Source organism: Podarcis raffonei, chromosome 16, assembly GCF_027172205.1.
Source record: "Podarcis raffonei isolate rPodRaf1 chromosome 16, rPodRaf1.pri, whole genome shotgun sequence".
NCBI classification, from domain to species: Eukaryota; Metazoa; Chordata; class Lepidosauria; order Squamata; family Lacertidae; genus Podarcis; species Podarcis raffonei.
Genome location: NC_070617.1, coordinates 914,332 through 937,788, shown reverse-complemented (window position 1 = coordinate 937,788; position 23,457 = coordinate 914,332).

Sequence of the window (23,457 nt, the reverse complement as noted above, 5' to 3'; positions counted from 1 at the left end):
ACGTCAGGCAGGGCTGGGGGCTTGATGGGGGGGTTGCTCGTGAGAAATCCCATTTGCACTTCTTCAGTGAGAATTCGTGTCTTAGAAACAAACACCCTAACCTTTGCTGTCCTTTTTCTTCTCTGCCTCCTTCCCGCCGATAGCCATGGCAGTGCAGAGCGGACATGCCCTGTTCAGGGATGGTGGCGAAAGGGCTCAGGGTACTGGAAGGGCACGAGGGAGGGGGGCAAAGCGAAGTGATCTGCTTTGTGTGTTGTGGGGGGGTTGGTACCTTCCCCCTTCAGCTGGCTCAGGGAGCCATCGCTGTGGCTTTGCAGGGGCCGCAGCAGGCAAGGCCCCTTCCTGGCTTCTGAGAGGAGGGGCTCCCCTTTTTTTCCTGCAGGAAAAAGCAGCCACATGCTTTGAAGCGTCTCTCCCGTTGTGCCAAATACTCAAGCCGGTGGGCGGCTGAACTCCTGTATTGCGACTAATCGAGAGTGTGTTGACCTTTCTTTAATGAGAATTAAAATACCTTTCTTTTTGGACAGTGTTTAGATTTTGCTGGCCTTGGGAACGTCAGGGAGCAAGGAAGCTGCGAGGCTTGCAACCTGGCTGCCCAAAAGCCTGGCAGAAGGAGGAGGAGAGTGGTTCTTTCTCGGGGGGCGGAGAGGGTGAATGAGGGCACCTCCACTTCTCCCCACCCCATACACACAGACACACACTGACCTCGGGCAATGGGCCTGACTCGGCCTCTCCTAACGTCCGGGTCCATTTCCTGGCTCGCCCCAAAAGAGAGCAGCGGGCGTGTTGAGTCTTGCTGCTCCTGGCTCACGGGGCGGCGTGTGTGGCTCATCGCCCGGGACTCCTGCGTCAGGGGATGCCTAATCCCCAGGAGCACCTCGCCCTGGGACGGAGCCGGACTTTGAGGCCCAGATCCAACCTGGGTTCCCTTCCTTCCCGCATGTGGCGAAGGTGGTGCCCGCTGCTGCTGCCGCCGCCGCCCTCGCTTTGGCCAACTGAGAAGCCATTTCCTGTTACCCACCCATCCTGGGGAGGGGGGACCCCAACCTGTGCCCCCCAGACCCTGTGGGGCGCTGTTGCCGAACTGCTATTTTTAGGGCAAGGTGCCCCGTCCCAAACTTTGGGTTCCCCTCCACGCACACAAAAACCTACATACACACATGCAGACAGTCAGGTCGTGGGTGATGCATAAAGTCTGCACTTGTCCCATGAAGACAGGTAGAAAGGGGTTTTATCTAACCTTCAAGGGAGGTTTATATTTGCTTGGTTGCCCTTTTAATTCCATAACTGTTTTCGCTTTTTAAAGAAATGTAACTTTTCTCTCATTTTCCCCCCCGTCTTACGGATCCTGATGGGTTTTTAAGAGAGCTATGTCTTTGGTTTGGAATACTTTTGATTAGATTTATTTTAAAAGAAACGAAACAACTTTGATTAATTTTTTTTTTAGTGTTAAAGTGACAAAGTATTTACCGACGACTTTTTAAAATTTATTATTATTGTTAAATCATTTTTCATGAGACATGGTCCTGTCTTTATGATGCTTTGAGAGTCAGCAGGGAGTAAAACACATCCGAACGGCAACTCTAACGCTTGAGGTATTTTTATTTTGTCTGTGTAAAGCAGGATTAAAATTGTGTGTAAAAAAAAATTTTTTTTTAAAGAAAAAAAATGTAAGTAGTCCTCATGCTTTCGTGCAGTGCCTTTTAGACGTTCCACTTTCTATAAAGTCTTCAAAAAAAAAGTTTGCATATATATTATATATATGATGTAATGTTATAGAAATATATGTATAATATACATATTTTTTCCAGGGGTATCTGATAGCTCTGTATTTTGTTATGGAAGTTGATATGAAAAGTATTTTACCTCAAATTTAAAAAAGTTAAATAAACCTTTTAAATAAGCCTTCCAGAGTCCTTTGAGTCTCTTCCTTTCTTGCAGCCTGGTAGGGACAGAGGCGAGATCCAGGGAACTGTCTGTGCGGGAAGAGGAGAAAGAGAGGGAAGCTGAGCTCCATGGAGAACCAGCCTGTGCAACTGGGTTTAGTTAGTCTGGCATCAACTCTGCCCATTGCTCACCACAGCCATGGCTCAGTGTATGGAGGGCTGGTGCCTGGTTCTGAAACCCTGCAGTGCCACTGCTAGGCAGTGTAGATGCCACTGACCCATAAGGCAGCTTGTTAATTTCCTGTTGAATCATCCCTTAATTCGGAAGCTTGAGGACTAGAATCTTGGGTTTTTACCTTAGTGTTAGAGCACCTGCTTTGAATGCAGAAGGCTCCGGCTTCAATCACCATTGGCATCTGTCCTCTGCCTGAAACCCTGGAGTGTTGCTGCTGGCCAGTCTAGACTAGGTTTCCCCAACCTCGGCCCTCCAGCTGTTTTGAGACTACAATTCCCATCATCCCTGACCGCTGGTCCTGCTCGCTAGGGATCATGGGAGTTGTAGGCCAAAAGCATCTGGAGGGCTGGGGTTGAGGAAGCCTGGTCTAGACGAGAGAGAGAAGGAGGAAGGCTTGGCATGAGGCTGACTGTAGGGGGAAACTTCCTTTGTTCTGCAAGGACTGCGCTTTGAAGGCCCAGGATGCAACAAGAGGAGTAAGGCGCTCTGAGTCTGTCCTACCTTGAATTTACAAGATGGAAGAGAAGGGGAGGCTGTAGAAATGCAATCAAGTCCAGCGCACTACATTGTCATTTTTGTCAGGTTTTGTCTTGGGAATGTTTTGACCCGGGTTCAAGGTGCTCCTAGAAGAAGGTTGAGCTCAGCTGTGCATGTCTCAAACATCATTCCTATGTTACCCTTAATTGTAGACAGATCAGGGAGGGGCAGGTCGGTACCGCACAGCTTGCAATTTTCAAATTTGTAAAGCATGAAAACAAACTGGTAAAAGCGCACAAAGCTTAAAATGAACCAAAACCCCCTTAAAACACAAAGTGGGCCAGTGTTGGGGGCATTCACAAGACCTCTTGCACGTTGTCAAAAACTTGTGCGGCCAGGAGGCAATATCCAGCCTGATTTGGCTTGGAAGGTGCCCAGAATCTCCCCACAGACTCTTAACTCACATGGTGCTGCCGTTCCAGAGCCATAAGCAAGAAGTCTCTGGCCCTGAGGAACTTACAATCTGCATACTTGCTGCTGTGTGGAACTGGAGAACAAAGGGTGTGTTAACCAGATGTTCTGGGGAGGAGGAAAGGTTTGTGGACTGAAGTTCAGGCAGGTAAAGCTTTGTGGCGCATCCATGGTGAATCTACTGTGGACGTTTCCCCCCCCCCGCCTGCTTGCTCCTCAGTCCCCGTCTCCCCCCCCCAAACCCTGCTAGAGCTGTCATGTTCTTTGAAGCAGACCTTTGCAAGAGCAACCCTCTCATCTGGCAGCGGAGGGTGTGGAGAGGAGGAGAGGAGGATGGCACTATTGATCTGTTAGATTACTCAATTTCGCTCGTATCGATCAGGTAATTGCTTTATCTAGGTTCTCATTTGGACACTGCATTACTTTTTCTCTTCTTCCCTAACCACCAGCACCCACCCCCCTGGGTGGCTAAACGCCTTCTCCTTAAAATAAAGTGTGGGGCAAGGAGGAGGACAGGCTCAAAGAGCGTTGGCTCCATCCGGGGGATGCGGCGGAATCAGGGAGGGGGTGGCAGGCAAACCCCCCAAGAGCATCCCCACCAGACCCTCTGCTCCAGATCAAGAGCCCGGATTTTCGGAAGGAGACTGATCGGCTTCGAATACAGGAATGCGGACCAATGCCTTATCAGCACAATCTCTTCCTTGCCACCCCATCTCCACAGCCACCCCCCCAAAAAAACTATTGCATTTTGCCTCCAGAACCCAAGAACAGAATCCCTTGATTGTGGAACAACCTGTCATTCACAAAAAGTCACGACATCGGGTGCAAGGGGCTTTGAAGTTGGTACAAAGTTGCATTTTGCCTCCTGAAGCCAAGAACAGAACCCCTTCATTGTGGACCAATCTGTCATTCACAAGATGTCAAAATGACATGCGGTGCGAGGGGCTTTGACGTCCCAAAGTTGGTACTTCAAAGCACTTTGCCAGGCGCCGCTGGAACGAAAGGGTTTTGCAGGGAATTCCTGAATCAGGAAGGGGTTTGCATGGAACCGTGCGGGACTGAACAGGATTTAACCCGTACTCGCCAGCTGACAAATGGAAGAGAGGGGTGTAGGGACTTAAATCCTGCTTTCCCCCTGGGGAAAAGGGCCTTGCTGGATTCTCCTGGTGGGCTGAGGCTTATCACTTGTGTCCTTGGTCAGCACTCTGACTGCTACACCACACGGGCTCCAAACTCCATCACTTGCCCCCCAAGAGCAGAGGGCAAGGGAGAACCACCAAGGGACTGCTGGAGGGGCTCAGAGGAAGAGTGGGGGGCTGCTCCCCGATGCGCCTGCTTGCCTGTGCCAGCGGACTGGGCTGCCCTCGCTCCCATGGCTGGCCTGAGTACTGCGTCTGCCAGGCGACGCAGAAGTCTCAGCACCAGTCGCAGCCAGCTGCATGTATTTCCAGAGGGCCTTGTAATGGGTTTTTGGGCTGGCGGCTCAGCGTCTCTGAGGTGGGGCTCCTCCTGGCTGCCACGCATCCCTACCCACCGGGCTCCTGGGTCCAGCAAGGTGGCAGCTGGCCAGCCGTTCTGTCTCTGCCCCCACCCACTTCCCCAAATGTCTCCTGCCTCTGCTGAATCACGCCTGCTTCACCCTGGGGAACTCCTTCCCTCTGACCTGAATCTTCAGGGAGGGGCAGCCTAAGGCCAAAGCAACCGGCTTGTCTACCCCTGGGGCCCCACAGAGGGTGGTTCCCCAGCTGCTTCTTCCTCTTCTTTCTTCTGGGCCAGAAAGGTGCTAGACCTCTTGATCTTCGGAGCGTTACTTGGCAGCCCAGAGATTTGCTGCTTTGGCTCATGACCCAGTTCAGTGGCAAATCGCATGCCTTGCCTTCAGAGAGTGTCAGGTTCAATCCGCGCTCATGGCAATTCCAGGTAGGGCTGCCTGAAACCTTTGACAGCCACCTGCCGGTTAAAGTAGACAGTACTCAGTGACACGGCCCTGATTCAGTACACAGCTGCTTCTTACACTCCTGTAACCCTAAGAGTTGCATTTAGGTGCAGGCAGAGACTTTGGCAGTGGGCACAGCAGCTATTAAAAGCACCACCACCACTCTCTCTCACACATATGGAAAATGGGAACTGTGGTTTTCTAAGGGTACTGGGGACTGTAGTTCTGTGAAGGAGAAGCCACATTTCCCAGGATTCTTCGGAAGGGAAAATGTGCTCAAAATACGCCACCTGTTGCTGGCCACGTTGCAGGCTGCTGAGGCATCAGTCCTGGGTTTAGGCAGCGAGGACGGGCATAGCAGGATACGGGATTTGTAAGGCTGTCGGCTTTAAAACAACAACAACAACCCACTTTTAATTGGTTGTTACTTTAGCCGGCTATTTAATTAGGCTTTGTGCTTTGGGTTTTCCATTGCATCTCCCCAGGAAGTCTTTTCTGATGCCATCTCAACAGAAGCACCAACACCCTGTTCTGCCGCAGGTGCAATTTGGGTGCTCTTAGGGTGGGCATGGGGGCGGGGGGCTTGTAACTAATCCCACAGAACAGCTGTCACACATATACACACACACACACACACACACACACACACACACACAGACCACCCTGCCCACTTCCCAGCCGGCTGCGTCTATAACCTCACAACACACATCAAAAGCAAGTGATTTGGCATTCCTTTGTGACATATACAACCAAACCGTGGCTTTCAAGAGAACCCTCAGCGCAAGCCTGGCAAATCTGGAAGTATATTTGATGGTCTGGGAGAACTGATAAGTCTTTACTTGGGTTTTGTTGTTTTAACTCGTGCAACTACTCGTTCAACGTGCCTGTTTTACAGTTTTGCTTTCCGTCTTTTAATTTTTGTGCACAGTTATAATTGTTCTCTCTGTTTTATATACAGTATAAAATCGAATACTAAAACATTACCAAACACACAAACACACACAAATCAAAAGCATTTCAGTGTTCAGGTGTTTTGGGGTGTGTGTGTCAAGTATACCCAGTTTATTCGCCTTAAGGGTGCATGTCTGGAATCTGCAAAGAAGTGTCTGGTGGTAGGTAGTGGTTAAAAGTGTTGGACCTGGGATACCAGGGTTCAAATTGCCACTCAGCCATGAAGCTCCCTCACTCACAACCTAGGGTACCTCAAACGGTTGTTGTTGTTGATGTTGTTGTGAGGAGAACCACACATACACCACTTTTAGCTCCTTGGCGGAAAGGTGGTATATAAATGCAATAATAATAATAATAATAATAATAATAATAATAATAATAATACAGTAATAATAATAATAGGAATGATCCAAAAGTTAGATTATATTGACCTGGCTGTTCAGTTCTTCCAGTTGACTATACAACCATATATTTATTTATTGAGAACCATCCTTGATTATCTCTGCTTTATCATCTATGAATTGTTTTGTATTTATTTAAGTAGTCATTTTTTTATTTTTTATGGTTTTCCTTAAAATTAATACTTCTAAAAAAAGTATTTCAAAACCAATTTAAGAGAGTAAACCATGGATATTAACAAGCATGACCTAACTTCAATATATTAATTTCAGTGGGTTGACTCTTTATTATAGCGTTGCATACGAAACCTGCTTCTATGTGAATTTTTAAAAATTCAGGGCAAATTTCAGGGCTCTCTCTCCCCCCGCTGCACTTCTCTGAAAGCTTCTATTGCCTAAAGATGTCCTGAGCAGGTTGGCGCAAGATCTGAAGCCGTCTCTTACTCTGCAGATTAAAAAAGGGCAGGGAGGAGGAACCGCAAACTCCCCGTTGGAAATAAAAGCCTTTTATATAACTCGAGTCTCACACGGGGTAATTAAAAGCACCTCCTTTGAGGTTCCCCTAATGCCTAATTGGTTTTTCAAAAAGCACTTCAGGTTCATAACATACACAGTTCTCTTCTGCAAAAAAGAAAAAGAAACATAGCAAGCCAGTTGTTCCTGCTCAGTCGGAAGAAGGACCGGAAGATCGAGTTATTTAAGAAAGGGGAAGACTTGCAACTTGGGATACCAGGGCTGCTTATGCACCTGGCATTTAAAGAGCACCCCCCTCCCGGCAAATAATAATGGGAACTGTAGTTGCTCCCTCACAGGGCTACAATCCCAGCACCCTTCATTTGTTTATTGTATTAATATCCTACCTTTCTTTCCTTTTTTTTAAAAAATGCATTTTTATTGAGTTTTCTTTAACATAAGTCCTACAAACAAAACAAATACAGTAAAGCTCCATAATCTTATACCCACTTCTTTTTTCATCGCTCTGCCGAGCGCAGACTTCCCTCCCTCCCTTCAACAGGTTTTCATTTTGCACTTTTATTTACGCAGTTTCTTAATAACATCCTATCCACACCGTAAGATTTATTTTAATCCTGCTACAGTCTTTAAACGTCTGCAATTATTACTTATATATTCCACAAATTTACTCCACTCTCTTCTGAACTTTGTTTCCTCTTGGTTACGAATCCTGTTTTGCTAATTCCGCATATTCTACCATTTTTGCCTCCCATTCCTCCGATGTTGGTAATTCCCGTGTCTTCCATTTTGGGGCCACCAAAATTCTAGCAGCCGTCGTGGCATACATGAATAATCTCTGCTCAACTTTCCCTCTTTCTTCACCTATCAAGCCTATTATCCCACCTTCCTTTCCAAAGAGTCCGAGGTGGGACACGCAGGTCTCCTTCTCCCCATTTAATCCGCCCAACAACCCTGTGAGGTAGGATAGGCCAAGATGCAGTCACTGACCCAGCAAGCTTCATGTGGCTGAAAGCGGGATTTGAACCCGTGTCTCCCAGGTCTCGGTCGGACCCTCTAACCATGACACCGCAATTGGCTCCTAACAAATTATACTTTCCAGGATTCTTGTGGTGGGTGGGGAGATGCGCTTCCCCACATTCCTCTCTCCTCCCAAGCGGATGTCCTGGGAGCCCAGGATGTGAAGGAAGGGGGTCTTCTTCGGTCCATGGGCTGCCAGCACTTTTTCCGTGTGATTTGTTTTGGAAAGAGGGGTTGCTTTGTTATTCTTTACTAACTGCCTGCGCTTTTGTGTGAAGGTGTTCATATGATAAAGCATTTTAAAAATCCTTTTAAGCATGTTGCGAGTCACTTGGATACCTTTTTGGGTAACGGGCAGCTGGCACATTTATTAAATAATAATGACAGCAGCAGCAGCAGCAACAACAGCACCACAACTTAATAGAAGTGTGCAACACAACAACAACAACTTAATAGAAGTGTGCAACACAACAACAAATTAATAGAAGTGTGCAACACAACAACAACAACTTACCGGTAATAGAAGTGTGCAACACAACAACAAATTAATAGAAGTGTGCAACCTGTCCTGTGAAGCCAACTTTCCCTCCACCATCTCCAAGAAAGGCACACACCAGTGTGGTGTAGTGGTTCTAGTGTTGGACTAAGACCTGGGAGTTGGGACACGGGTGGCGCTGTGGGTTAAACCACAGAGCCTAGGACTTGCCAATCAGAACGTCGGTGGTTCGAATCCCCGCGACGGGGTGAGCTCCCAGTGCTCGGTCCCAGCTCCTGCCAACCTAGCAGTTCGAAAGCACGTCAAAGTGCAAGTAGATAAATAGGTACCGCTCCGGCGGGAAGGTAAACGGCATTTCCGTGCGCTGCTCTGGTTCACCAGAAGCGGCTTAGTCATGCTGGCCACATGACCTGGAAGCTGAACGCCGGCTCCGTCGACCAGTAAAGCGAGATGAGCGCCGCAACCCCAGAGTCGGCCACGACTGGACCTAACGGTCTGGGGTCCCTTTACCCTTTACCTTCAAGACCTGGGAGACCATGATTCAAATCCTACCACTCAGCCATGAAGATCACTGGACAGCCTTGTGGGGCATTCACTGCCTTTCTCAGCCTAGCCATGTGCACCACCTTGAGCTCCTTGGAATAATAATAAAAAGAAGTGGAATCTAAATGCAATTAACAAACATAACAAAGAAATAAACACTTTTGAAAGCCCCCCCCCCAAGATGCATGGAAGCTATTAGCCCTAAAGCCATATATATGAGTCCACTGTTGCACAAAATTACTTTAAAGAATTATTTCATGGGGGAGGGGGGAGTTTGCATTTGGGGAGCAAGTCTCTCTCCTGCACACCCACCAAGGTCGCTTACTGATCTACGTTACTGGCAAGGCGTGTGGTGTTTTTGTAGGGGTATAGCTCCCTGCCCCAAAGAGCATACATTGCAAAAATTAACAGCCGCCTTCTGAGATCTTCCCCAGCACACCTCCCCCCGCATTCTGTTTTTACACCAGAGCAGGGGGAGGCAACCTAAGGCCCGGGGCTGGATCTGGGCCAATCTTCTTCTCAATCCAGCCTGTGGACGGTCCAGGAATCAGTGTGTTTTTACATGAGTAGAATGTGTGCTTTTATTTACCGTATTTTTCGCCCTATAGGACGCCCCGTCTCATAAGGCGCACCTAGTGGGGGGGGAAATAAAGGGGAAAAATTATTTCCCCCCCTAGGCGCGGGGCTGGGGTGGGGGAAGCTTGAGCTTCCCCCGACCCCAGCCCCCAAACAGGCAGCTCTCTGCTAGCCGTGGGAGCGCTCCTGCTGCTTGCTGAGAGATGCGCGAAGCCTGGACGCGCTGAGCTCAGCGGGCGCAGGCTTCAGCATGCAGGCAAGTCTCCGCAAGCAGCGGGAGCCCAGCGCTGGGCTCCCGCTGCTTGCAGAGAGGTGTGCGAATCCTGGAGAGCGTGAGGGGTCGGTGCGCACTGACCCCTCTCGCTCTCCAGGCTTCAGCGAAAGGCTGCATTTGCCCCATGGGACGCACACACATTTCCCCTTCATTTTTGGAGGGGAAAAAGTGCATCCTATAGGGCGAAAAATACGGTAAAATGCATTTCTGGGTTATTTGTGGGGCATAGGAATTTGTTCTTTTTTCCTCTTCCAAAATATAGTCCAGCCCTCCACAAGGTCTGAGGGCCAGTGGACCGACCCACAGCTGAAAAAGGTTGCTGACCCCTGCACCAGAGGAACGAAAGTGGGCCTGACCCACATAACATCCGTTCCGCCTCTCCAATTTCAGGCCCCGTTTGACAAAGGCTGCAAATCTGGTTTAGGGCAGAGCTCTCAGGGTGCAGCTGGGTGGAAAGGACCTCTCTGCTCCCCCCGCAAAAACAAAACACCAGTCCCTGAGAATGTGGGGGGGGGTGCAAGGAAAAGAAACCCCCCAAGGAAGGTTGGAAGGAAGAGCTGAAGTGTGGGAGCGAGGAGGAGCCCTCGCTCTGTTACAGAACCCCACTTCAGGTCCTATTAGTGGCAATGGAAGGTGACAGGAGCCGGTCGATACCAATCCTGCCAGACAGACTCCCAGTAATAAACCCATTTCACTCACATTTCTATGCGTGTGCCCCCCCCCCCACAGCTCCCTGCCCCACACCACTGGCTGCACATCTGTGGAGGCCGAGGGGGTGCTGGCGATGTTCACCCCACCTGCCATGCAGGCCCCCCCCTCAACCCACACCTTCGCACCAGACTGGGAGTGCATTGGGCACTAGGATTCTCTCTGCACAATGGTGATGATAATAATTCATACCACCGGACTTTGCTCCACCGCTTAGCAAACTGTCACATAACACAACAACAACAACAACAACAAAATTCCTTCCAGCAGCACCTTTGTTGTTGTTGTTTAGTCGTTTAGTCGTGTCCGCCTCTTCGTGACCCCCTGGACCAGAGCATGCCAGGTCCTCCTGTCTTCCACTGCCTCCCGCAGTTTGGTCAACTCATGTTTGTAGCTTCAAGAACACTGTCCCACCATCTCGTCCTCTGTCGTCCCCTTCTCCTTGTGCCCTTCATCTTTCCCAACATCAGGATCTTTTCCAGGGAGTCTTCTCTTCTCATGAGGTGGCCAAAGTCTTGGAGCCTCAGCTTCAGGATCTGTCCTTCCAGTGAGCACTCAGGGCTGATTTCCTTCAGAATGGAGAGGTTGGACTCTCCAGTCTCCTCCAGCACCAGAATTCAAAAGCATCCATTATTTGGCGATCAGCCTTCTTTATGGTCCAGCTCTCACTTCCATATGTCACTACTGGGAAAACCAGAGCTTTAACTATACGGACCTTTGTTGGCAAGGCGATGTCTCTGCTTTTTAAGATGCTGTCTAGGTTTGTCATTGCTTTTCTCCCAAGGAGCAGGCGAGTAGCACCTTAGAGACCAACTAAGTTTGTTATCAGTATGAGCTTTCGTGTGCATGCACACTTCTTCAGATACACAGAAACAGAAGCCACATAACACAGTTTGCCCTCACTGCAAATGGAGTTTTTAAGCACACACGCATGGAATGTGGAGCAAGATTGTTCTCTGCTGTTCCAGAGCCTGGGACCCAAGTCGAAGGACAAGAAATTACAAGCGGGGGCGGGTTAAGCAGAGGTTGGGTGACCACCTGCCAGGGATTCTTGAGCTGTGATTCCTGCATTTCAGGGGGGTTGGACTAGATGACCCTCAGGGTCCCCTCCAAGTCTACAATTCTAGGATTCTATGAAAATTCAGGGGAGGAAAAAGCCAGTTAAATCCTGCTGGCCATGGAGGGTGTGAGCTTTGATCTGACCCTGAGCTACTCAAAGCACCTCTTACACCTCGTCCCTCAAAAGACCTCACCTTTTCTCTTTTTTAATTTTTAATAATAAATGTTATTAGTATTTTCCACACAACAACAACACGAAAAATAACAAAACACAAAAACCAGCATGCAAAGAAAACAAATCCATATCTTACAAGTTAATACTATAAACACTAAAACAACAACAAGACATTGACTTCCACCAATCCCACAGAACCTCCTTTATCTCTCATTGTGTCTTCCTGTTTTCCTGATCATCTCTGTCCTAGCATCTAGATATAAATCCCTCTTTCTTATCCTTTCACTTCACAGGGTTATTCCAGACTCACCCTTTCTCAAGCCCAGTGGAGGATTAAGAAGGAAGCTACCTTATACTGATCTTGAGTCCGACTACTGGGTCCCTTTAGCTCAGCAGGGCCTACACTGATTGGCAGCAGCTGCCCAGGATTGCAGATGTGTGAGTCTCAGCCCTGCCTAGCAACTGGAGGTGAGCCAGTTCCCTTTCTCCTCCTCCTCCTCCTCCTCCTCAACCACATCTGCCTCCTTTGCAAGGAGGGTATTCAAAGCTGTCAAACAGAGCAGGCCGTTTTCTTAATAGTTATCCATCAACGCAACTTTTCCCGCGTGGCACCGTTGCAAAACATCCCGCCCTCCCATCCGCATTTGTTTGCTCTCTTTCCCTCCCTAACCCTTATTATTGTTTTAATTCAGGATCTCGCTCCGCAACCGGCGGGGAAATTAAGGAACGAGAAATGACGTATCGATCCCAAGAGCTGAGACAGGTGGCAAAGTCCCTGGGGATGGGAACTTCTCCAGAGCCAAGAAATGGCTGAGAAACGGGGAGCGAAGGAGAGAGACTGCTTTAGGGTGTGTGTATCTCTCTCGTAGAATTGTAGAATGGGGAGGGGCCCCCAAAGGCCATCTGGTCCAGCCCCTGAAATGCTGGAATCACAGCTAAAACATCCCTGACAGGCGGCCACCCAAACTCTGTTTAAAGACATCCAGTGAAGGTCAGTCCACCATCTTCCCAGGTCATAGAATTGTAGAGTTGGAAAGGACCACAAGAGTCCAATTCTAGTCCAGTTCACTGAAATTCAGGAATCACAGTTCAGGGATCCCTGACAGATGGCCATTCTGCTTCTGTGAAAACACCTGCAAGGGAGGACAGTCTCAAAGATACTACAAAAGTACAGACAGAGGCTCTGAGATTACGTCTGCAAGTTCCTTACTACCCTTGGATGGGGTTAATAATAATAATAATAATAATAATAATAATAATAATAATAAAAATAAAAATTTATACCCCACCCACCTGGCTGGGTTTCCCCAGCCACTCTGGGTGGCTTCCAACAGAATATTAAAATACAATAGTCTATTAAACATTAAAAGCTTCCCTAAAGAGGGCTGCTTTCAGATGTCTTCTAAAAGTCTTGTAGTTGTTGGTCTCTTTGGCATCTGGTGGGAGGGCGTTCCATAGAGCGGGTGCCACCACCGAGAAGGCCCTCTGCCTGGTTCCCTGTAACTTGGCGTCTTGGTTATCTCTTCCTTTGCACCTACAAAAGTTGGGTTATCCTACACAGGACTGCAGGGAATGTTTATCTGTCGGAGAACCTTCTCAACCAACTCCTTTTGGAAACCTGGAATTTGCTTTCTCTTCTTAAATCCTCCTCCGTTGCTATATATAAAGTTCCCAAGCCTTGGGAGCACTTTTCCTAAAACTCTGATCACGATACTTCTTTATAATCCAGAGGTGTATAAATTTTATGAAATAGATAATAAAAATGCTAACATAGCCCCTCAGAGCTGCTGAGCAGGAAAGGGACTCTTATATTAATACTTAAGCTGAGACCCACAGTCCAGCCCCATGCTCTCTTCTTGGCCAACCAGATGCTCATTATGGGATGTATAATGTAAGCAGGACTCCCAGTAGTCCTAGAACTATACAAGTCCGTCCCTGGTGACTGGAGGGGGCGGCAGGTGCCTCTATTCCAGTTAAGGACTGTGTCTTGCACATTACTGGACGCTGGAGAGAGAATCTGCACTGGCGGAAATTCCTTTTTCTACACAACGCTTAAAAACTCTCCACGAGGAGAGCCTGCTGGATCAGATTATTGCCCCGTCTAGTCCAGCATCCTGGCTGAACATTTGCTTGTGAGGAAATAAGGAAGCAGGATTCAAGCACAAGAGCAGCACTTGGTTTCCAGCTCAGCTGGTAGAGATGGAGACTCAATCTCAGGTTGTGGATTCGAGACCCGCAATGCGCAAAATACTTCTGTATTGGAGGGGCTGGACTAGATGAGCCTATGATTCTTGGCTGTCCAGCTCCTGCTGCCACTGACAGCCCTCTTCTATACATCACCTACCCTCTGAATGTGGCACTCTTGAAATGCCCCCCAACCACATGTGGGGCTCCCTGCACCCCTGTTTCTGAAGAGACAGAAGGCCCAAAGGCTCTTATTTCTGACTTGGGGTGCTGATGCCTGAGGGGTGAGCGAAGATATAAGCATGAACCTTCAACTTGTCCATTATAGGGCTGTTTCCGCCGTCTCGCTCTCTTTCCCCCTCTGAGAAAGGACGGGGAGGAGGGTCGTCAGGCACCGGCAAGAGTTAACGTGATTGTCTTTATAACCACATTGGCTCTCCTGGGAACTCAGAGTACTGGGTTTTCATTTCAAGTAACCCCAACACAGCGGCGTGTGATGGAAAGCGCAGTCCCCGCCTGACAGATGGAGAGGAAGAGGGGAAGAGAGGAGGACGGGGGACGGTGCGGGTGGCGGAGAAAGGTAAGAGACCAAACAGCGGCTGAGCTCTTGCAGGACCATCTATGGCTTAGAACCAAGCCCCACAGGGACTTCCTCCCAGGAATCCTACGAAGGTCTTCAAACCTCTTTCAGGCCACTTTGTGCCCATGTCCTTTCGTGCCCTGTGAAAGTCAGCTCCAAGCCAAAAGAATTCAGCTAACATAGGAAGTTGCCTTATTGAGCTATTGGTCCATCTAACTCCGTATAGTTTGCACTGACTGGCAGCAGTGGCTGTCCGGGGTTTTCCGGCAGGGGTCTCTCCCAACTCTGCCTGGAGATGCTGCCTTTAGGAATTGAATCTGGAGCCTTCTGCGTGCAAAGCAGCTGTCCTGCTGCTGAGCCATGGCTCTTCCCCTTTAAGGTTCCAGTCCTCATGGTTCTGAATAAAGGGCTGACCTTAATAGCCACACCACTAGCCCCCTACAGATCCCCAGGACTTTGGCCGGGAGTCTTTTCCCAGCCCTGCCTGAAGATGCTGCCAGCGAGAGTTGAACCTGCGACCTTCTGCATGCCAAGCAGGTGTTCAGCCTCTGAGCTACGGCCCCTTTACCTTGTTCTTCGTCTGGGCATCCCAAAGACATCTTTTATGTGCCTCCAGAACGCAGGTCCTGATTTTGCTGCCGCAGAAGCAGCTGTGCTATTTACCGTATTTTTTGCTCTATAAGACTCACTTTTTCCCTCCTAAAAAGTAAGGGGAAATGTGTGTGCGTCTTATGGAGCGAATGCAGGCTGCGCAGCTATCCCAGAAGCCAGAACAGCAAGAGGGATCACTGCGCAGCAAACCCTCTTGCTGTTCTGGCTTCTGAGATTCAGAGTATTGTTTTTCTTGTTTTGCTCCTCCAAAAACTAGGTGCGTCTTATGGTCTGGTGCGTCTTATAGAGCGAAAAATACAGTACATTTTCCAGGATAGATCCCTCTCATCCTGGATGTTGCCAGGCTGTTAGGGCTGATGGGGCTCTGAGCAAACACCAGAATGGAAAGGGGCATCTCTTCTTGGGATCCAAAAGTGCTCAGCGTGGCGATGTGCTTGCCTTTCAAAACGTGTGCCAGAGAGCAAAGATGGATGCAGCCACTCAGCTGGGCGAACTCACTCAGGCAAGCAGCCCTGTCTGTTCAGATACCAGCAGAAGGAAGGCAGTGTAGCCTTCAAGCCTCGTTTTTCCACAGTGGTCTTTTTCAAAACCAGCAGCAGCCTTCAATGCCTCTGACAGAGACATTAATTTAAGATCTTCTTCCTTCCCGGAAACATTTTGGGGCTGGGGTGAGCCAGGCACACGTAGCAGGGCAGATTGTACATCCAGTTGCTGGTCTTTGTAAACTTGCTGAAGTTAACAGACTTGGCTAACTTTACGGTCGTTGATTTAAATGGGTCTACTCTGAGTAGAAGTTTGTTGGGTGCAACCTGGGCAGTGGTCCCCTCATGTTTTCCCCCCTGGGCCACTTGAAAATTGCTGGTGGTTCCTGGTTTCTCTCTGTTTCCAGTCTTAGCTCTCCACATTTCCACATCTGTTTGGGAATGAGTGTGTTTTAAGTACTCATGTAAAATCACTGCTGAAGATCTCCTAATATATACAGTGGTACCTCGGGTTACATACGCTTCAGGTTACAGACGCCTCAGGTTACAGACTCTGCTAACCCAGAAACATTGCTTCAGGTTAAGAACTTTGCTTCAGGATGAGAACAGAAATCGTGCTCTGACGGCGCAGTGGCAGCAGGAGGCCCCATTAGCTAAAGTGGTGCTTCAGGTTAAGAACAGTTTCAGGTTAAGAACAGACCTCCAGAACGAATTAAGTACTTAAACCGAGGTACCATTGTACATGAATATTGCAAACACTTTTCACTAAGAGAGATACATTTATTTATTTCCCCCCAAAACCAATATATGCATTTTCTGCGCACATTACTTTGCTGGAGAATGGATCTTTCAGAAGTGTGAATTGGTGTTGCTTTGCCTGTAAATGGGAACTGAACCAAATTTCTCCTCCATCTCAACGTCCACGTAAGATTAAGTCCAAGGTCTGAAATGACCCGTCTGCATCCCTTTGCAAAGAACCGGTGTGAAGGGGACCCGATTCTGACTGCCTCTTTCTTTGTGCCTAGTTTCTGCCATGAGGAACAGTCTGGTCTTGCTCCTGAAACGGCCGCAGCCATTCTGGGTTGCAAAACTCAGGGGCAGGAAAATTGTTGGGCTGGTTTCTGCTTTGCGCTGAACAAGCAACAACATAAAGACATCGCGCCCCCCGAATAGGCAGCACAAAATTCTGTGCTTAGGAAACCCAAGAACATCTGAGTTCATTATGCAAATGAAAGCAACATTGCATGATGTGTGATGATTCTTTGAGGCAGGTGGGGGCCTCAGGAACATTGCTGGGCAATTAAACTTCCCCCCACCTCCACTGAAAATCTTACTGGGCCCAAGTTTGACTTGGGGTCGGGGCGTAGGAAGGGGGGCGGGGGGGCAGGTCGCCCCGGGTTCCATCATGGAGGGGGGTGTCAAAAAGGAACAATTACTGCCCTACTAGGGCAGTTCATAATATATATATATTTTTAATGTGTGCTCCAAAGGTCTTATCTTACTACACCAGGGATTATATAGCTATATCTGAAATTTCATGCATATCAGTTAATCTTTTGACCCTCCTCCACGAAAATAACCGTTCACTTGGCCGTTTTCATATGTCGTGAAGGCTGAAATTTCAATTCATTGGAGCCAAAACACAATCCATCCTGTAGATTTAAGTATCTGTCGCCTCCTTGTTATCAGAGGCCCATAATCCACATTCCTTTGTCAGAAAATATGAAATAATGTAAAACTGTTTTTGCGGGCAAAATAATAATAATAAATCAATATTATGTATGCAGTGCATACCCTCCAACGTTTCTCCAATGAAAATAGGGAGGTCCCATTCCATAATGATAATTTTACTATTCCTACGCCTCTGCTGGGGGCCTTCAACCCACATCATTCCAAGCTTGTCCTTGTGAGCTTGAGGGCTAGCAACTTGTCCTTAAAACAAAACTCAAAAGCTGTGCTTCTTGAGTGGCTGAACTCTCCCCCTTTCTTGGACATGTGGAAGGCTCCGAGTGCTGTTTATACCCCTCACCCCTAAAAAATAAAAAGGCACTTATTGATAGCACTTTTGAGGTTTCCCATTGGTTTTCTGTCCTGCACGCTCCTGGTAGTGTCTGCACTGCGTGCTATTAGGATGGCGGACAGTGATATCTTGCCCCTAAATGGGCCATTTTGATCCCTGTACGTTTTGACCTTCCAGTGTCACCTTCTCTCTCTCCCCCCCCCCTCTCACAAACACACACACACACACAACCAGTCGTTTAGGGTTTCCTACTGCCAGAGCCTTTTAAATACCACATTCCCCAGAGACTCAAATAAGGGAAATGAAGGGTTCTTTGGAGAGAATAAGAGGAGTTTGCAGGGTTGCGGGGAGAGACAGAAAAATACAGAAAATCGCGCCAAGGGGACTGTCTTGTTTTCCACCCCAACGCTATTGATCTCTGCCCTGCAACAAACGTGTTCTTGTGAGCTTGGTTTGGACTCCAGAGCGGCAAAACCTGCAAGTTCTGTTTCCCATGCGATGGGAGATAGTCCTGGGGCTGTTGTGTGGCATCCTTGCAGGATCATTCCCCATCCCAGATGTGCCAGGTTGTTACCCACTTTTCCTTAAAGGTAAAGGTAAAGGGACCCCTGACTGTTAGGTCCTGTCGTGACCGACTCTGGGGTTGCGGCACTCATCTCGCTTTATTGGCCGAGGGAGCCGGCGTACAGCTTCCGGGTCATGTGGCCAGCAGGACTAAGCCACTTCTGGCGAACCAGAGCAGTGCACGGAAACACCGTTTACCTTCCCGTCAGAGTGGTACCTATTTATCTACTTGCACTTTGACATGCTTTTGAACTGCTACGTTGGCAGGAGCAGGGACCGAGCAACGGGAGCTCACCCCATCGCGGGGATTCGAACTGCCGACCTTCTGATCGGCAAGCCCTAGGCTCTGTGGTTTAACCCACAGCGCCATCCGCATCCCCACTTTTCCTTAGGATGTCTCTATTTTCATTGGAGAAATTTTAGATGGTGTGGAGTTATCTCACCCTTGAGCCCTGTATAGGGAAGTTCTTTTAATGTTTGATGCTTTATTTTATATGTTGGAGGCTGCCCAAAGCAGCTGGGGTAACCCAGTAAGATGTGGGGGGGGGGGTATAAATAGTAAAATTATCATTATGGAATGGGACCTCCCTATTTTCATTGGAGAAATGTTGGAGGGTGAGCACCGCATATATAATATGCCTACTCACACCAAAAGTCTTACAGTATTTTTATGAGGACAAAAAAAACCAAACCCAAAACCAAGCGAACACACAGAAATTTGAATTGAACTTGATGGGGGTGGAGACGCTCCTTCGGGTCTACTGGGCCTTTGAGGCCGTTTAGGGCTTTCAAGGTCAGCACCAACACTTTGAATTGTGCTCAGAAACATACTGGGAGCCAGTGTAGGTCTTTCAAGACTGGTATTATATGGTCTCGGCGGCTGCTCCCAGTCCCCAGTCTAGCTGCCGCATTCTGGATTAGTTGTAGTTTCCGGGTCACCTTCCAAGGTAGCCCCACGTAGAGCGCATTGCAGGAGTCCAAGCGGGACTCCCCCTGCTCTTACCACTACAGTTCTCTCTCATACACACATACACAAACATTTCTTTGTGTGTTCAGATTGCCAGCTAGGGGCTTTGCCATGCCTCTGGAGGAGTCCCTAACATGTTCCGGTTTCAACTTTCCGATTTCATCCCCTGCAGGATAAGTGCCTTGTCTCTCTTCCTGGCCCCCCATCTCCTCCTCCTCCTCCTCCTCCTCCTCGCCAGGAGTGGGAGGGGGGCCTGTGGACTGTTCTGATGTCTTGTAATCCGCTTGTGCTAATAGCATTAGGGGTTTTAAACAAACAGGCCCTTGACCTCCTTGCCCAGTGGATGCTAAGGGTTTTTTTTTTGGGGGGGGGTGGCATGCAGTTGAAATGGCCAAGCCCAGCTTGGGGGGGGGGAGGTGGCGCCGGTGGAAAAGCTAAGAAGATTGCAAAGGGCTGGGGGGGGGGAGAGATTGGATTTGGCAGAGATAAAGTGGGCAGTGAGAGCGCAGTTTACGCATGCAAAACTCCACCCTCTCACCGGCCAGATCAGAGTTCCCCGTGGGGGTGGAAAGGCTTCAGAGTGGGTGGGCCAGCCCCAAAATAAGGGGGACCCCTAGAAATACTGAAATAAGAACATAAGAAGAGCCTGAGCTGATCTAATCCAGAATCGCGTTCTCATGGTGGCCAACTTTTGGGAAAGATGCAAACAGTGTTATAAACAAAAATTGCCCTTTTCCCTTATGAGGTACCCAAGAGCCCATACAGAGTCCTTATGTAGGTTCCCTATCGATAGGAGAAAAGAACAGAGGCCAAGCAGAGAATATTGAGAAGCAAAGCAGCTAGTAAGCCTGATCTTTATGGATCTGTTGCAACAGGGTGCTCTCCTCACACGCAGGAGAGGAGGAAGACCCCGAACAAAGGTGTGCCCGTCCTTATATAGACATTTTAAATTCCCTGCGCTGGAGCTCCAGACCACCCCTCCATACATCATGCATACATCACAGAAGGGGTGTAGCTCAAGACCACCCCCCACAAACATCATACCAACATCACAGAAAAGGCGGTCTACAACAGAAATGTGAATGTTGTTGTTTTTCCTGCCTGCCAGGTATCTGAGAATGCCTTATCTGATTGCCTTTCCTGGTAGTCTGCCCGTTCCTTTGAAATGGTGATTTCTAAATTCCTGTAACAAGGAAGGTTTTTTCTGCCTCCTCCCTCCTTGCAGAGAAACATTTGGTCAGTTGGGGAGTCAAAATGGTTTCAGGGCGGTCTTCCTGTGTTGATCTATGTACGTGCTTGGTTGGTACATCTATGAACATTTATTATATATATAAAAGACCTTAAATTTTATTATTGCAACAGGAAAGCTGAGCGCAGGAGCAATCCTTTCCCCTCCTGTCGCTTCTAGCAACTGGTATTATTCAGAAGGGTTTACTGCCTCTGACCCATGCAGGCAGCGTTCCCACTTAAGGACTTCCAAAAGAATCGTATAAATATTCTGACCATTGCCTGTTCCGCGTTTGCAAAAACACAGTTCTGTAAGGACCGTAGCACATGGCAGAGATGGATATTCCCCCCCACCCTCTCTCACACATGTGTCAGATATGGGAGGTGGGTTCTTGGTTTGTTTTTATTATTATTGTTCTTGTTGTTATGCATTTTGTGTTCTAATTTTGTTTTTGTTGTTGTTGTTGTTGTGAAACACACGCCCTCCCGTGATTTTCGGGTGAATGGTGGAATAATAAACCAATCAATCAATCAATCAATCAATCAATAAAATGTTAACCATGGTTCGGGAGCTTCCAGCACCGTTGCCAGCCCTGCCTGTTCATTCTGCACTGTGTGTGGGAAGCGCAGAAATGTCCTGGTTGCTGGTGGCAAAGAATTAAGAGCGGGGACCGTTTCCTAAGGATGGCCTTCAGATCTTGAGAGCAGATCCTGGTTTAGGGTGTTGTTGCTGCTGCTGTTGTTGACTCCTGTGGCACTGACACCACAGCTCAGTCGGGCCCCATTGCCCCCCCCCCCCCGCCCCCCCCCAGCGCTTCCACAAACCGCTTTCTTTGCTGGAGAGGATGCAGAATAGCAGATTCTGCCTTGAGCAAGCCAGAATTTTAATTCCCCACCCCTCCTTGTCAACTGCAGATGAATCCCAGGGTTGTTCTGTTTTTTTTAAATAAGACAAGAAAATCCATTTAGGGCCTAACTGTGACCTTGGCCCTTGGCCACGTTTGTTAGGTCTTTAAAAGCCAAGTTAATTGATTGCACCCCCCCCAAAAAACGCCTGCACTCCCAAAAGCGATTCCCCCAGAAGGAAGGCAAATCTCTGTGCTTGAGCCCCAACTGAATACGACCCTTCCTCCTCCTCCTCCTCCTCCTCCTCCTCGCAGGGAGAGGGGTAAGAAGATTTAAAAATTAACCCCTTTCCCTTTCCTTTATATACGGAGGTGGGTTGTCCCCAAACCTTCACATGCGGAGGACGGTGGCCTCTTTTTCTCCTTGCTGTGGTTTCTGGCTGGCCAGCGCTCTCAGGACACGGTAAGTGAGAAGGGGACCAAGTGTGCAGGATGCGGACCCTTCCCACGCCCGTATCCCCCATAGGGCACCTTTCTCTCACAGAATCATAGAGTTGCAAGGGACCCCAGGGGGTCATCTATTCCAACCCCCTGCAATGTAGGAATCTCAGCTAAGGCATCCAAGACAGGTGGCCACCAACCCTCCGTGGAAGGAGAGCCCACGACTTCCCGAGGGAGAGCGTTCCACTGCTGAACGGCTCTTAACACTGGGAAGGTTCTTCCTGGTGGTTCGTCTGAATCTCCTTTCTTCTGACTTGAGTCCATCGGTTTGGGTTCTAGCTTATGGAGCAGGGGAAAGCAAGCTTGCTCCGTCCCACTGCGAAAAGTCCGCTGGGCAGACAGGGCTCAGGAACCCCCTTGGCAGCGGGGAGCAGCAAGGCGGGCTGCTATGTCTTCCTAAGATCACAGAGGTCCCTCTGTCCCTCCTAACATTGGAGTCTCTCCTGAACCAGATCTGGAGTTTCCTCCTTCTTTTTGCAAGGACTGAGAATGCCACCCCCAGGGCACCACTGTTGTCCTACATTGCAGGGTCAGTCTGAGGGATGGGCAAATCTTCCCATTTTGTACACAGTGGTACCTCTGGTTACGTACTTAATTCGTTCCAGAGGTCCGTTCTTAACCTGAAACTGTTCTTAACCTGAAGCACCGCTTTAGCTAATGGGGCCTCCTGCTGCCACCGCGCTGCCGGAGCACGATTTCTGTTCTCATCCTGAAGGAAAGTTCTTAACCTGAAGCACTATTTGTGGGTTAGCGGAGTCTGTAATCTGAAGCGTCTGTAACCTGAGGCACCACTGTACTATCATCTTTATAACCTTAAATTCAGTTTGCTGCATTTAATCACAATTACGCTTGGTTTTTTTTTAAGGTATCTCAATAAGAATTCCCTGTCGCTTTAGTGCACATTTAAAAAAATATATATACCTTTTAGCAAGTGATTCCCCCAATTTTGGTATGCTTATTTTGCATGCACACACACGTTTTTGTTCACGCTTTCTTCTCCATTGTACATACGTATTTTTGTGCAGAGTTTTTGGGGTTGGAGAACAGCGCTGCAAAATTCAGAGAAGTGTGAATTTTTTAAGGATAGCTTTGGTTGATTTGTTTGTGCTTCTTTCATGTCTTGCTTTAGGAAGACATTAAGTGACTCACAAAGATTCACAAGATTCACACCCAGATAAATAATCAACACGATCGTCATCACGTGAAAACAGCAGCCAGGCCAAACTTCCCCTCCTTCCTTCTTGTACCTTAAAAGCAGGAATATTTTTAGGCATGGGCAAAGCTGCTGTGTTTCCCAAGAGGTGTGTGCTGGAGGGTTCCTCGTCATGTCCCAGAGGATCATGGCCCGTTGCTGTTCGACTTTGTGGCTTGGCTGTTGTGGGGAAATTGCCAGGCCAGCTTCATGGGGAACAGAATTCCTTACAAGTTACACTGTGGGTCCCAATCCAGGGTGATGTGCCGCTTGAACACGCAGCGCTTTTTAAATCTTCCTGCCCTAGAGGGGCTTCTGGGAGGAAGTACACAAAGGAAAGCCTTGGAAACTGACACAGTACTGTTCTTTTCACCCCTTTTGCTGATTGTCGGGAATGTGTTGCCCTCTGGATGTTGTGGAACTAAGGCGTGCATCGTTCCTGAGTCCAACAACACTTGCACCTCCGCCACACATCCTTGATCTCTGGCGTTTTTACAATCCTCCAGACTTGAGTCTAGGCACTGATTTGGTGGCTGAGGCACCTCTGCAAACCAGCACAGGGTTCCTTAAAATCCCAACGGCAAACTTCACGTCTCACGCTGGCTTT